This window comes from Pseudophryne corroboree, chromosome 7, assembly GCF_028390025.1.
Source record: "Pseudophryne corroboree isolate aPseCor3 chromosome 7, aPseCor3.hap2, whole genome shotgun sequence".
NCBI classification, from domain to species: Eukaryota; Metazoa; Chordata; class Amphibia; order Anura; family Myobatrachidae; genus Pseudophryne; species Pseudophryne corroboree.
The window spans coordinates 379,573,808-379,589,739 of NC_086450.1; the positions used below are offsets into that span (position 1 = coordinate 379,573,808).

The 15,932-nt window shown below is 46.1% G+C and overlaps 1 protein-coding gene across 4 annotated transcripts in view; it reads right to left on the reverse strand.

Annotated features, from left to right (window-relative positions):
• Window positions 1–15,932, reverse strand: part of C7H7orf50 (chromosome 7 C7orf50 homolog) — a 671,077-nt gene that overhangs the window by 389,595 nt on the left and 265,550 nt on the right. The gene's annotated exons all lie outside the window — the stretch shown is intronic.

Consider the following 15,932-nt stretch of genomic DNA (forward strand, 5'->3'; position numbering starts at 1 on the left):
AGTAACATTGCAGATACTTAGCTAGAGGAAATGTAGTCAATATAATTTGTGGTCACACCGCAATGAGAACGCTACGCACAGCTGTTTATACCAACCCGGGAATTACCAGCAAAATGATCTTTTAATGTTCATGCAGCGTCTTCTGGCAAAATGCAATCAATAGTTTTCATGCAAATGTGCTTTTTAATGTTTGCACAATATCTGTGTTGCGGACGACGAAACTCGGAATGCAGCCGAATGACTGAGACTCCCTCTTTTTCCAATATACAATAAAAAGTACAACTTACTAATTTAAAGTACATTAAGCACTGATAACACAACTTTTTTGGTATTGTGGCTTACCTGCTGATGCAGATACCCCTCCATTTCACTGTAACACGCCACTGATCAACAATATAAAACAAAAGCTGAGATTGAATTCTTAAATAAACCACAGCGGATTTGTTTCTTCTACAGTATAAACAAAGTTCTCATTAATACTTGTATATATTCAATTTATTTATTTTTTTAAACATATTTTATTATCGAACTGTATACGCAACTTACAGAGATCAAATGAAAGTAACACAACATGTGTCAACGAACATAGAGATTCGATATTGGTACATCAAGAATGGAAAACTTGAGAGCTACACACAATCCGAATAAATAATAGAACAGTACAGCGTGTAAACATTGTATTTAGTTTCACAAAAACTTAGAAGGGAGGGCATCCTAGTGTCAGGGATTCTAAATTATACCAAGAGGTCAGGCTTATTGCAGCATGGAAAATATCTTTCCTATTTGGGGGTAATGTATATATGAAGGGCAACTAAACGCCAAAGAATTTTTCTGCATTGCTCTCTTTGTTGAGAGATGTTTCCAACCAGTCCATATGGAACAAGTGCTGTATTCTAGGCAGAAGTATCGCCAGGGATAGGGTACCAGAAGAGACCCATTGCGACAGAATTGTTTTTTTTAGCTGCTGCTGCTATTTTTGCTAGTCAGTTTCTCCCCTTTAGAGCAGTGGTTCTCAACCTCGCTCCTCAAGTACCCCCAACAGTTCATGTTTTCCAGGTCTCCTCATAGGATTGCAAGGGAATAAATTAGCTCCACCTGTGGGTCTTTTATAATGTGTCAGTGAGTAATGAATACACCTGTTCAACTGCTAGGTGACCTGGAAAACATAAACTGTTGGGGGTACTTGAGGGCCGAGGTTGAGAACCACTGCTTTAGACAATCTGGGGGGAGAATACGGAGTATAAATGTTACAGATCTTAAACCTTATCTTAAGAGTGTCATTGTTCTAAGGGGTAAATTTACTAAGATTCGTATTTTCCCGTTTCAGGTCAAAGTTCAATCACGAATGACATCGAAAGTGTAAAACTGCAACTTTTTGAATTTGTTACGATGGATTTACTAAGCTGTCGTATTCGGGTTTTTCTTTTGTTCCGATGTCGATGTCATTCGTGGTTTTTTTTCTATTTTTACGGCAGTGATTAGCAAAACACTGCCGACTTTTTTTACAATCAATCTCGGCCGGATCTGTGTGATCCGTGCTGGGGTTTATTTATTTTTTTTTTTTTATTAAACACTGTAAAATAATTAAAAAAAATGCGTGGGGTCCCCCCTCCTAAGCATAACCAGCCTCGGGCTCTTTGAGCCGATCCTGATTGCCGAAATATGGGAAAAAAAATGACAGGGGTTCCCCCATATTTAAGCAACCAGCATCGGGCTCTGCGCCTGGTCCTGGTCCCAAAAATACGGGGGACAAAAAGAGTAGGGGTCCCCCGTATTTTTAAAACCAGCACCGGGCTCCACTAGCTGGACAGATAATGCCACAGCCGGGGGTCACTTTTATATAGTGCCCTGCGGCCGTGGCATCAAAAATCCAACTAGTCACTCCTGGCCGGGGTACCCTGGGGGAGTGGGGACCCCTTCAATCAAGGGGTCCCCCCCCCCCAGCCACCCAAGGGCCAGGGGTGAAGCCCGAGGCTGTCCCCCCCCATCCAATGGGCTGCGGATGGGGAGGCTGATAGCCTTTGTTGTAAAAGAAAAGATATTGTTTTTAGTAGCAGTACTACAAGGCCCAGCAAGCCTCCCCCGCATGCTGGTACTTGGAGAACCACAAGTACCAGCATGCGACGGAAAAACGGGCCCGCTGGTACCTGTAGTACTACTACTAAAAAAATACCCCAAAAAAGACAAGACACACACACCGTGAAAGTATAATTTTATTACATACATACATACTTACCTTAAGTTCCCACGCAGGTCGGTCCTCTTCTCCAGTAGAATCCAAGGGGTACCTGTTGAAGAAATTATACTCACGAGATCCAGGGGTCCAGGCTCCTCGGGAAATCCAGGGGTAATCCACGTACTTGAAAAAAAAAAAAAAACGGTGTCCCGACCACGAACTGAAAGGGGACCCATGTTTGCACATGGGTCACCTTTCCACGAATGCCAGAAACCCACTTTGACTTCTGTCTAAGTGGGTTTCTTCAGCCAATCAGGGAGTGCCACGTTGTAGCACTCTCCTGATCAGCTGTGTGCTCCTGTCCTCACTGACAGGCAGCACACGGCAGTGTTACAATGTAGCGCCTATGCGCTACATTGTAACCAATGATGGGAACTTTCTGCCCTGCGGTTGACCTAAAGTGACGTCACCGCTGAGCAAGAAAGTAGTACTACAGGTACCAGCGGGCCCGTTTTTCCGCCGCATGCTGGTACTTGTGGTTCTCCAAGTACCAGCATGCGGGGGAGGCTTGCTGGGCCTTGTAGTACTGCTACTAAAAACAATATCTTTTCTTTTACAACAAAGGCTATCAGCCTCCCCATCCGCAGCCCATTGGATGGGGGGGGGACAGCCTCGGGCTTCACCCCTGGCCCTTGGGTGGCTGGGGGGGGGGACCCCTTGATTGAAGGGGTCCCCACTCCCCCAGGGTACCCCGGCCAGGAGTGACTAGTTGGATTTTTGATGCCACGGCCGCAGGGCACTATATAAAAGTGACCCCCGGCTGTGGCATTATCTGTCCAGCTAGTGGAGCCCGGTGCTGGTTTTAAAAATACGGGGGACCCCTACTCTTTTTGTCCCCCGTATTTTTGGGACCAGGACCAGGCGCAGAGCCCGATGCTGGTTGCTTAAATATGGGGGAACCCCTGTCATTTTTTTTCCCATATTTCTGCAACCAGGATCGGCTCAAAGAGCCCGAGGCTGGTTATGCTTAGGAGGGGGGACCCCACGCAATTTTTTTTGAAAAAATAAGCACTTTCCCACCCCTTCCCACTGATATACATGCACGGATCTCATGGATCCGTGCATGCCTATCCAATCACGAATAAAAAAAAAAAGGTCTGTTTTTTTTTTAGCACTTTTTTACGAGTTGTAATTTTTCACGGCAGTGTTTGTTTGTTTTTTGCTTTGCACTTCTTAGTAAATGACCGAGATTCATACTTAAACAGCCGCGTTTTGACCGATGGTGTATTCATTCGTAATTTTTTACTTGGACTTGCAAAAAATTACGAATGCCCTCATCTCTGCCGTGATTAGTGTTTAGTAAATTACCGAGATGACACTTTGATGAAAAAACGGCATCTCGGTCAAAATCGGGAGCTTAGTAAATTTCCCCCATAGATTGAACTAATGCCCAAAATGTCTGAAGATCTTTACACGCCCACATACAGTGCATAAGACCTGCATATGGTTGCATACTTTTAAAGCAGTTGGAGTTTGGGGAGGCACCTGTTAAAAACTGTAATTTAGGTGTGATGTAACAACTTATAACGCATCTCTGCATATGATGTCGAAATGAGGTGTTTATTTAATTTGATGAATGAGGACAAAATATCTTGTATAGGTATATCAGGAAACTCCCCTTTCCATTCTACCAGACCTGAATTTAACGTTTCTAATGGTGTGTACACACAGTGAGATATTTTCTTACGATTTTGACTATATAGTCAAAATCGTAAGAAAAGTTAGTGCAGATCGCAAGGTGAAAGTCACCTTGCGATCCCGATTCAATGCCAATGCGCGGTCGGCATCGCAAGCCTAGATAGTCAAAATTTACTTGCCTGCACAGTCTATCTCTATAGAAGTGATAGTCAAAATTGACACTTAGCCAAAATCGCACATAGGGGGTCATTCCGACCCAATCGCTCGCTGCAGTTTATCGCAGCGATCGGGTCGGAACTGCGCATGCCAGCCGCCGATACCTATCGATCGCCTCTGAGGCAGAGGCGGTCGTTGAGCGGGAAGCGGGAGGGAGCGCGGTCCGGCCAACGCAGACGTGGCTGGACCGTTGAGGGGGGGGGGGGGGGGGGGGGGCACGGCTGCGTGACGTCACATGCAGCCGCTGCGACCCGGGGCAGCGAAGAGGTTCTCTCGGCCAGCCGCAGGAGCTGCGCTGGCCGGGAGCAACTCCTGAGATGCAAAAGCATCGCCGCTGTGCAAAGCTTTTGCATTTCTGCGGGGGGGGGGAGGGGCAGCGGCACCGACATGCGGGGCGGACTAGCCCTGTGCTGGGCTTCCCCCCATATGTCTGAGTGCCTGATCGTAGCTGTGCTAAATTGAGCACAGCTGTTGTAATTGTTCATATGTACGTCTAAACACTGGTGAATCAAGCAAAGACCTTTCCGAGACCAAGAGGTAAATACCTCAGAAGATAGGCCTCTAATTAATCAAGTATTATGGGTTACAGGAATGAAAATCGTTTGAAAGCGCGGAGGTCCCTAACTTTTTCCTAGTCATCCTCCAAGCTGTGCATGTAGTAGTCAATAGTAAGTTCTGGGAAACACTATCAGGAAAGTTAGTAGGTTGCATATGTAATAGGCTAGACAACGGTATCTGAGGGCAGAATGCTTGTTCCAAGGTTGTGTTAGGATAACGTTATGAATCTCGGAGCCAGTCTATAGCATATCAGTTCAACTTGGAGACGGAACGCAGTTCCGCCTCCTCCGGCTCACCGCACCCGGTGTGTGCCCGGCACCGCAGGGAGATGTCGGGCGCCTCGCTCTCTCTTCACAGCGGAAGCCGGCGGCAGCTCACTGCTGAGCTCCTGCTTCCGGCTCTGTCAGTGCGCACTATGGGAGAGACGTCATGACGTCTCTCTCATAGTGCCGAGGAGCAGATGCCAGGAGGATCACAGCGGTTGGGCACAAGAGCGGAGCTTGGTAATTATGGTGTTTTGTTTTGTTTTTAAACATATGTGTGACTGTATTAGCAGCGTGTCTACTGGGGGCAAGCTACAGGGGGGCAAACTATTGGAGGCAAGCTACAGGGGGCTAACCACTCGAGGGAAATCTACAGGGGACAAACTACTGGGTGCTAACCACTTGGGGCAAACTACTGGGGGCAAGCTACAGGGGGCTAACCACAGGTGGCAATCTACTGGGGGCATAACTACTGGAGGGCAAGCTACAGGGGGCTAACCACTGGGGGCAAGCTATTGGAGGCAATCTACAAGGGGGCAAACTACTGGGGACATAACTACAGGAGCGCATTACTACTGGGGCACATTACTACTTTGGGCATAACTACAGGTGGGCATTACTACTGGGGACATTACTACTTGGGCGCAATCTACTGGGGGCATAACTGCAGGGGGCACAACTGCAGGGGGGGCTTAACTACAGGGGGGGCTTAACTACAGGGGGGGCTTAACTACAAGGGGGAAAGATACAGGGGGGCATTACTACTGGGGGCAAACTACAAGGGGGATAAACTACTGGGGTTATTACTATTTGGGGCAAACTACAGGGGCTAACTACAAGGGGGCAAGCTACTGGGGGCAAACTACAGGGAAGTAATACTACTGGGGGCATAACTACAGGGGCACATTACTACTGGGAGCATAACTACAGGGGCATTACTACTGGTGGCATAACTACAGGGACATTACTATTGGGGGCATAACTACAGGGGCTAAACTACTGGGGGCATTACTACAGGGGGTATTACTACTGGGGTCATAACTACAGGAGCTAAACTACTGGGGGCATTACTACATGGGGCTTAACTACTGGGGCATTACTACTGGAGGGGGCTAAACTACATGGGGACTAAACTACAGGGGCTAAAATACTAGGGGCATTACCACTGGGAGGCTAAACTAAAGTAGGGGTAAACTACTGCGGTCGTAACTGCAGGGGCATTACCACTGGGGGCTAAACGACTGGGGCCATTACTACAGGCGACATTACTACTGGGGGCATTACCATTAAGGGCATTACTAATGAGGGCACTGTAAAGGGGGCACTTCATAAGGGGCATCACTCCTGGGAAAATAAGTGGTACTACTACTGGGGGCATTGCATAAGGGACACCACTACTATGGTCTCTATATAAGGGGCACTACCAGTACAGTGGACATTGCATAAGGGGCAACACTACTATGGGCATTGTAAAAGGAGCGCTACTGCTGTGTATTATGGCGTGCTACTACTGTGGGCATTATGTGTATTAGAGGTGCTATTACTGTGGGCATTATTACTATTGTGTGACCACGACCCTTTGTTTTTGAGACCACTCCCCTTTTTGGGGCGCGCGCAATACCTTTATTGCATAGATGCCGATGGAAGTGAGTTCCACCACCTCTCTAGGATCACTTTAAAGCACTGGGCATATCTAGAATTTTCCGCTAATACATACGTGCGAAAACATGGTAAAATAACCCCTCTTAATGTAGGCGATTATTAAGCTTAAACAAGGAGATGCATGTTTTTTTGTCTGCCCATATGAATTTACTTACAGAAGTATTTAAAACTTTTAAATCTGCCTCTGTGACCATCAAGGGTAACATCTGTAAAGGAAACCGCAAACGAGGGAAGGAGATCATCTTTATGAGACGACACCTGCCTAGGTAAGATAGGGGTAAGTGCTTCCATGCTCTGCAGTCAGACTGTATACGGTTGATTATAGCAGGAAAATTTGCCCTGTACAGATTTGACGGGTTATAAATCCTAAGTACTTCAGAGAAGAGGCAGCCCATGTGAAAGGGAACTTCTCACCCCAATGTGTTTTAGCAGCTTTATGTAATGCTAAGGCTTCAGACTTGGCTTTATTACTGAGGAATCCCGAGATCACATAAAATTCCTCTAACATCCTAATCAAGCTAGGCATAGCCTCATGAGGATTTTCAAAAAATACCAATAGATCATCGCATAAGCATATTCAGAGTTTTTCTGATCCCTGTAACAAGCCAGTCTGCAGCCATAGTACATTGGTTAGAAATTCTTGTCCTGAACCATCCCCCAAGTAATTTCATGGTAAGTGAAAACATATTAAGATCAGTAACATCGGTTTTACTACAGTATGGCAAGGTTGTAATGTTTTGTTTTTGCTGTCAAGTAAAAACAACAGTAGTCCTTGAAGCAGCATGAAATTGAAGGAAAAAAAAACCCAGAAAGCGCTGCTGAGCACCACTCACCACATATAAAAATAAGCAATTTATTAAATCACAATAGATAAAAATTACATGACCATAATTCCTAATAAAGTTAATTAATACATATTCGCTGAATGATAATGGTACTATATACAAATAAGAAGGCAGTAACTGTCGTAATATATTAGTACACAGTCTCCAACAAATGTGTAGGACTGATCGGGGACAATTCAAGAAGCACAGTCCAGATCCATTCCAAATGACATAAGTGTTGTGAAAACATAGGGGTATATGCAATTGTGGTCGAATTCCCGAAATTGTCGCATTTCGGGTCATTTTCGACCAAAAAAAAAAATTCCGCTATGCAATCCAGTGCTTTCCGACCAAAAAACGGACTTTCAAAATTCGACTTTTTGAAATTCGAATTTTTGCAAATTCGACTTTTCTGCAATGATACAAGTGCTGCAATTCGACCAAAGCATATTCAATTCAAGTTTTGAAATTCGACAGCAGTGCTTTTAGACAGCAAATTCGTCATTTTCAATCCGCCACACTTTGGAGGGTGAAAACAAATAAAAAAAATTTAAACATGTTTTTTTTGGTGTTTTTTTTTTTGGGAATAGCAGATCTATTTATATTAGAAGGGATTAGGTACTTTTTTTTTTTTTTTTGGGAGGCACAAATATTATTTATATATTTTTTAAAATATTAATTATTTTTTTTTTATTTTTTTTTTATGCTGGAAGGGTAAAATCATAAAAAAAAATGGCGTGGGGTCCCCCCTCCAAAGCATAACCAGCCTCGGGCTCATTGAGCTGGTCCTGGTTCTAAAAATGCGGGGGAAAAATTGACAGGGGATCCCCCGTATTTTTAAAACCAGCACCGGGCTCTGCGCCTGGTGCTGGTGCCAAAAATACGGGGGACAAAAAGAGTAGGGGTCCCCCGTATTTTTAACACCAGCATCGGGCTCCACTAGCTGGACAGATAATGCCACAGCCGGGGGTCACTTTTATGCCGTGCCCTGCGGCCGTGGCATCAAATATCCAACTAGTCACCCCTGGCCGGGGTACCCTGGGGGAGTGGGGACCCCTTCAATCAAGGGGTCCCCCCCCCCAGCCACCCAAGGGCCAGGGGTGAAGCCCGAGGCTGTCCCCCCCATCCAATGGGCTGCGGATGGGGGGGCTGATAGCCTTTGTGATAATAAAAAGATATTGTTTTTTCCAATAGTACTACAAGTCCCAGCAAGCCTCCCCCGCAAGCTGGTACTTGGAGAACCACAAGTACCAGCATGCGGGAGAAAAACGGGCCCGCTGGTACCTGTAGTACTACTGGGAAAAAAATACCCAAATAAAAACAGGACACACACACCGTCGACAGTAAAACTTTATTTCATACGTCGACACACACATACTTACCTATGTTCACACGCCGACATCGGTCCTCTTCTCCATGTAGAATCCACGGATACCTGTAAAGAAAAGTTCAAAATACTCACCTCAACCATGGTCCAGAGATAAATCCACGGACTTGGCAAAATAAGAAAACGCAAATACCCGCACCAAAAACGGACTGAAAGGGGTCCCATGCTGACACATGGGACACCTTTCCACGAATGAGACCTGTCAGTGACAGCTGTCACTGACAGGTCTCTAAGCCAATCAGGAAGCGCAACTTCGTTGCGCTCACCTGATTGGCTGAGCGCTGTCTGCACTGTGACAGCGCATCGCACAGCTCCCTCCATTATATTCAATGGTGGGAACTTAGCGGCTAGCGGTGAGGTCACCCGCCGGTCAGCGGCTGACCGGCGGGTGACCCCACCGCTACCCGCAAAGTTCCCACCATTGAAAGTAATGGAGCGGCTTTGCGATGCGCTGTCACAGTACAGACAGCGGACAGCCAATCAGGTGAGCGCCACGGAAGTAGCGCTTCCTGATTGGCTGAAGGGACGTCAGTGACAGGAGTCACGTGATGTCCCGGCATTCGGGAGAAAGGGGTCTGATGTGAAAACATTGGACCCCTTTCTAGTCCGGTATGGATCGGTGTTCGGTTTGTTTTTTTGCCAAGAACGTGGATTTACCTCTGGACGTGGATGTACCTCTGGACGCTGGAAGGTGAGTATAATTTTTTCACAGGTACCCTCGGATCGTCGGCGACCGTGGCAGTCGGCGTGTCAACATAGGTAAGTATGTGTGTGTCGGCAGTATGTAATAAAGTTGTACAAGTCACGGTGTCTGTGTCCTGTTTTTATTTGGGTATTTTTTTTCCAGTAGTACTACAGGTACCAGCGGGCCCGTTTTTCTCCCGCATGCTGGTACTTGTGGTTCTCCAAGTACCAGCTTGCGGGGGAGGCTTGCTGGGACTTGTAGTACTAATGGAAAAAACAATATCTTTTTATTATCACAAAGGCTATCAGCCCCCCCATCCGCAGCCCATTGGATGGGGGGGGGACAGCCTCGGGCTTCACCCCTGGCCCTTGGGTGGCTGGGGGGGGGGACGACCCCTTGATTGAAGGGGTCCCCACTCCCCCAGGGTACCCCGGCCAGGGGTGACTAGTTGGATATTTGATGCCACGGCCGCAGGGCACGGCATAAAAGTGACCCCCGGCTGTGGCATTATCTGTCCAGCTAGTGGAGCCCGATGCTGGTGTTAAAAATACGGGGGACCCCTACTCTTTTTGTCCCCCGTATTTTTGGCACCAGCATCAGGTGCAGAGCCCGGTGCTGGTTTTAAAAATACGGGGGATCCCTGGCCAATTTTTCCCCTGCATTTTTAGAACCAGGACCAGCTCAAAGAGCCCGAGGCTGGTTATGCTTTGGAGGGGGGACCCCACGCCATTTTTTTTTCGGGTTTTTCCCGTTTTTTTCCCGTTTTTTAAAATCGCGGCAAAATCCGCCAAATCGGCCGATTTTCGCCCGCGATTCTGGCGAATCCGTTTTTCATTGAATATGGTGAATCCCGGCAGGCACCTGCCGGGATTCACCTGGCGAATTTGGTCGAATTAAAAAACGGCGATAATTGCCGCGAATTCAACCGCAATTGCATATACCCCATATACTGTAAGTCTTGCGAAAGCTGCAGGAGGAGAGAAACCGGTTGAAAAGGAGTCTCTCCGCGATCACGGATCACCAACACCATTGCACTACCCTGGGGCCTGCTTACAGAGCTCATTCCAGCAACTATCAGTAGCGACTGCTCCGTCCTCCCACATACACCTGCTGGTAATCCAGACACATGGATTAAGCATCTATATGCCGCGACCCCACGGGCTACAAGGCTGGCCGCAACGGGAGTCTTCATCACAAGTACCGCTTCCAGCATCCATCAGGCCGTGCGAGCCTCACTTCCCACGAGCGGTTACTCCACAGCAGCAGCGCTGTCTCCACACTACCAGCGGTCAAAGCAGCGTGACAGCCCATTGTGTCGCTTTCAAACATAAAGGAGCCCACTTCATACCACTGTCGCACAGCTCGCTTACAGGTGCCCGGTGGGTGAGTGTACTGTTCATTTTACACCAAGACTGTAGGGACAAAAGCATCAATTTTCCACAATATCCCTATTATCACAACACTTATGTCATTTGGAATGGATTTGGACTGTGCTTCCTGAATTGTCCCCGGTCAGTCGTACACATTTATTGGAGACTGTGTACTAATATATTACAACAGTTACTGCCTTCTTATTTGTATATAGTACCATTATCATTCAGCGATCGTGTATTAATCATCTTTTCATTAGGACCTATTGTCATGTAATTTTTATCTAATGTGATTTAATAAATCGCTTATTGTTACATGTGGTGAGTGGTGCTCAGCAGTGCTTTCTGGGGTTTTTTTATTATTTTATTTTAGGCTGTTTTTTAGAGGATTGCATACCTCTAATCAGTTAGCAGCAGCAGCTGCACTTAACTCCCCACATTATCTTCACTGCTGGTTTGGTGCTAGGACCTTATATTTAGGGGGACATTTACTAAGCAGTGATAAGAGCAGAGAAGTGAGCCAGTGGAGAATTTGCCCATGGCAACCAATCAGCACTGAAGTAACATCTATAATTTGCACACAATAAAATGATACAGAGCTGCCGATTGGCTGATGGGACCACTTCTCCACTGGCTCACTTCTGCGCTCTTATCACTGCTTAGTAAATGTCCCCCTTAGTCTTGAAGCAGCATGAAATGGAAGCTTAGATACCTACTCTCCAAATATATAAAACATTAATTTATGTTACAGTATTACATTCTATTGCTGTTATATAATATACTGGATAAACAAACCATTTATAGCTCACTAACATCTATTCAACATGCTATTAGTATACATTTTTACAAATATGCTTAGAAGTATATGGCTTGCCAATGACCAACAGTATTAGTCTGGGAGAGTGTATTAGCTTGAGTCTCAGTAAGAACAGCAATCTCATAAGTAACCTGAACACATTATACCAATTTGAGCTTAAGAAAAAATGTTAACCCCTACTGTACGTACATGTTTAAGAAGGATACTACTGCACACTGGGGGTCATTCAGATCTCATTGCTGCTGTGCGTTTTCGTACAACGGGTGATTAGATCCAAACTGTGCATGCGTATGCACCGCACTGTACCGATGCGTCACACGGCTGCAACGGGCATCTGCGCCCTGCGACGCGATTGTGCAAAGGATCCATTCGCACGGGCATTGGCAAGGAGATTGACAGGAAGAGGCCGTTTGTGGGTGTCAACTGACCGTTTTCAGGGAGTGTCCGGAAAAAAGCAGACGGGATCAAGCGTTTTCAGGGAGGGTGTCGGACCATCAAATCCGGTCAAGATCAGCCTGACGTGATCGCAGTGGAAGAGTTAGTCCTGGGCTGCGCAGAGACTGCACAAAATCAGTTTGTGCAGCTCTGCTACACATGCGATCGCACACCTGCGCAGCGAAAACCCACTCCCCCTGTAGGCGGCGACTATCTGATCGCAGGACTGCAAAAATCGATGCCTATTGATCAGATCTGAATGACCCCCACTATTCTGTGAGTTCTACATTTTGAAGTAGCTTCCTTATACTGTATGCAACAGTTTGGCAACAATAACATATGAAGATACACTATGTAGACTAAAGTGATTGGACACCCCTTGTGCAGGCAAAATTGTGACAGAAAAGTGTTTGTGAAGGTATAAAACGGGTAGAGGGGCACAGATTAGATCATTTGCTAAAACTAAATGGCTTGCCGGAAGGAGCTAACAGTTTGAAAAGGGGAACATGGTAGGCTGTGCGACGTCATGTTTCCAGGGGAAGCTGGACTGGTATACAGAAAATTCGGTAACATGGATGGTCTGGCAAGGTCAGAGTCCAAAATCTCAGATTGCAGTTGGTCACTGTACTTAGGACCCTATTGAGTGTCAGGGTATGGGTCATTAGGTCGACCACACTTAGGTCGACAGTTATTAAGTCGACCACTATTGGTCAACATGCATTAGGTCGACATGGAAAAAGGTCGACATTAGTTTTTAAAAAAAAAATTTGGGTGTTGCTTCCTTCGTAAAGTGACGAGAACCCCAATTAGTGCACAGTGTTCGCTCGCCATGCTTCGGGCAAGGTACCTCACTCCGCTACCACTGCACTCGGCACAGGTTACTGTTCCCAATCGTAGTCCACCTGAATCATAAGAAAAAGTTAAAAAAAATTAAAAATAATGTGAAAAACTCATGTCGACCTTTTTCTATGTTGACCTTGTTCTTGTCGACCTAATGCATGTCGACCAATAGTGGTCGATCTAATGACCGTAACCCCATTATCAGTAGCAGATTCTGTTAAAAAGCAAAATCTGCTACCGCTGACGATCGCATGCTGGGGGCCACCGAGCAAGGGCAAAGCTGCCAAGCAAGCCAAGTCCAGCCCAGCGTTGTTATCGCAATTTAATTGCAATCACAACACTGCATACGCACCTCCGTCATTTTCTTCATTGGAGGAGCTGCATGTGAAAACGGTCCGGCCGGCCACGCCTGCTTTGGCCGGACCACTCCCGCAGCAATGCCGCGTTGATGTACTCATGCGCAACAGAAATCAAGTTGTGCGCTTACATCTGTCTGGGATGCCATCGCACTTTGGAGTCCGGGCATGCATGTTGCAGCCGCTGCACAGGCACAGAAGTACCAAAAAAGTTAAACTGCGATTTTTCTACTTTTGTATCCCTTACTGAATAGGGGCCTTAAGGCGGAAAGGCAAAAGTTTGCCAAGAAAGGTGTCTGCAGTAATCACTGCACGTGGTGGACCTACTGACGTCAATAAAATCTTGTTTATCTATTTGCTGTCCATGATCAATCACTTTTGTCTACATACAGGGGCAGATTGGGATGGAAAACCAGCCGGGAAATTTATGAAGCCCTAATGGGGGTGCGGTCTGCTGAGGGGGGCAGGATCCCCCTCATAGGGCCTGACTGTACGCAGTTGCGGCCTTCCTTGCGTCTTTTGCTGCAACTGTGTCTGAGACCAGGGGCGGATTGGGAACTAAAAGTGGCCCTGTAATATTTTGTAGAAGTGGCCCGACATGGGCAGCATAAGAGGTATAACATACCGCGTAGCCATGGCAGCATCATTGTACAACAGAGATGGAATAACAAAATAACTGGGGGCAATGCAGTGTAATGAGTGCGGTGGGCTGGCTGGCTGTCATGTGGGGGGGTGGCGCCACAAGACAACATACAAAACAGGCCTCACAGGCATGTCGGCCTACCAGGACTCTTCCAGGTGAACCCTATGGCCAATCTGCCCTTGTCTACAGTGTGTAATATTTGCAAATTTGCTCTATATGACACATTTACCATTATAGTCCATTTGCTCCACCGAACTACCAAAATAAAGTAAGAAAAAAAAAAGGTTATTCCCTGGGAAATCAACATGACCCAAAACAATAGCAGGTAACAACGATGTACAAGTCAACCCTGGTATGAAAAGGTTAAAGGAATCCTATAGGGTAACATACAACATAATTTTTTCACAAGAACAAATAATCAGTGCGCTAATTACAAATCCCCCAGGGTTTTTGCAATTATTTTCCAAGATCTTCTGCAATCCCAGCTTACTCATATGCAATATCTTGTTGACATAATGATTGACACCCCCAGTTCTGTGGGGGGCACTCATTACCCTATCCAGGTAGTTATTATGCCGTTACACACCTGCCTCATGTACTATTTCTGATACCTGGTACCGTAGAAAAGGAAACATGAACAATAAAGGAAATCACAGCATGCAGATAGAGCAGACTTTATTGTGGCTTTCAGTTTGCCTCACAAAATAGATGTATGGAGGAACAATGGTCAGCCTGTTGTGACAGTCTGTGAAGTGCAAGTTGAGTGAGTGGTAGAAGAGATAGATGTGTGGCTCCCATGTGTAGAATGAGAATACTAATGGCTTATTACTGTCCCAGTAGCTACCCAACATATATCATTTAGGTCACCAAGATGAAAGAGAAATGCCTCTCCTGCATTGTCATTAGATATTTTCAAAATTAATTAGGGACATTATAGGAAAATCAGAGTAATGGGCCTTAGCCAAGAAGCAAATAAAAAAAAATCTCAAGCAATACTTTGCCAGCACTACACTGTGTAACAACCAACTGAATAAGTGACAGACTGACATATGTAAAATTGTGAACCATCAAAAGAGATGCAGGGTTTATTTTTCTACATATTATTAAAATGATTTATATTCCTTAAGGCATCATTTCAGTATAGATTTAAATTTTCCACTTTACACGTCGGAGAGATGAGAGCAACTGAAAGGTAAAGAAAAAGAAGGAAAGAGAAAGAAGGAGAAACACAATTAGCGGAGAGAAAGAAAAATAAAGAGCAGGTAAAAAGACAATGAGAGGGTAAAAAAGAGAAAGCTTGGAGAAAGACTGAGATTAAGCAGTGAGAAATATGGGGAGTAAAAATGAGCAGGAGGAGAGAGAGAGAAAGAAAGAATGGGGGACTATGAGCAGGAAGAGGGAGTATGAGTGGAGAGAAAGAGAATGAGCAGGGGAAACAAAATGTGTGAGGAGAGGGCGCGAGAATCAGCGGTGATAGGGCATGAGAATACGTAGGGAAAGCGCGAAAATACATAGGGGAGGGTGCGAGAATACGTAGGGAGAGAGTGCAAGGAAATGTAAAGAGAGTGCGAGTATGCGCGGAGAGAGGGCAGCAAGAGGGAGAAGAGCGAGCATAGGAAGAGGGGGAGAGAGTGAAAGCCAGGAAGAAAGGAGGCGAGCACGAGCAAAGGAAGGTGGAGGGAGCGAGCAAACTATTTGGGGGGGGGGTAAGCAGAGTTGAAAGAGGGGGAGACAGCAGAAAAGAGACATTGAGAAGAGGTGCAGTGGGAAAGAGTGAGTGGAGGAGAGGGGGATTGAACACAGGAAGTGGGGGAGTGAAGAGGTGGTGACACAGAGAAGGAGTATGGAGAGACAGGGAGCAAAGGAGAAGGGGGGAGACAGTAAGTTAAGAAAGAGCGGAAGAAAGTAAGCAGAAGAAGAGGGATGAGAAAGTGAGCACAAGAAAATTGGGGAGAGAGTGAGTATTATAGAGAAAGTAAGAAGAGGAAGAGGGGGAGAGAGA